Genomic DNA, 361 nt, shown 5'->3' on the forward strand with positions numbered 1-361 from the left:
GGGGGGGGGGACTTGGAAGCACTTTGCAGTAAAAACTGGGCTTTGGGCTCGAAGCTCCCCGTGGCACACAAGAAAAGATGAAGGGAGGGGACTGATTCTCATGCATAGTCCCCACACACAAACACGCGCGCGCGCACTTACTTGTTGCCAGAGCACAGATTTTATTAGATCAGAACCACTAACTGGATTAAGACAATTGGCTTACTCTGTTCCCTTCCCCTGCGAGTGTGGGCTGTGTGCCGCACAGCAGCCCCCGGGGCAGAAGCGTCCCTGGGAGAGGGACAGGAAGAGCACGCTGCTTGCTGGGAAACCAGCCCCTCGGCTCCCTTCTGGGCTGCTATTCTTTGCCACCACCCCACCC

This window comes from Gekko japonicus, unplaced genomic scaffold, assembly GCF_001447785.1.
Source record: "Gekko japonicus isolate JY-2015 unplaced genomic scaffold, Gekko_japonicus_V1.1 scaffold1630, whole genome shotgun sequence".
Taxonomy (NCBI): Eukaryota; Metazoa; Chordata; class Lepidosauria; order Squamata; family Gekkonidae; genus Gekko; species Gekko japonicus.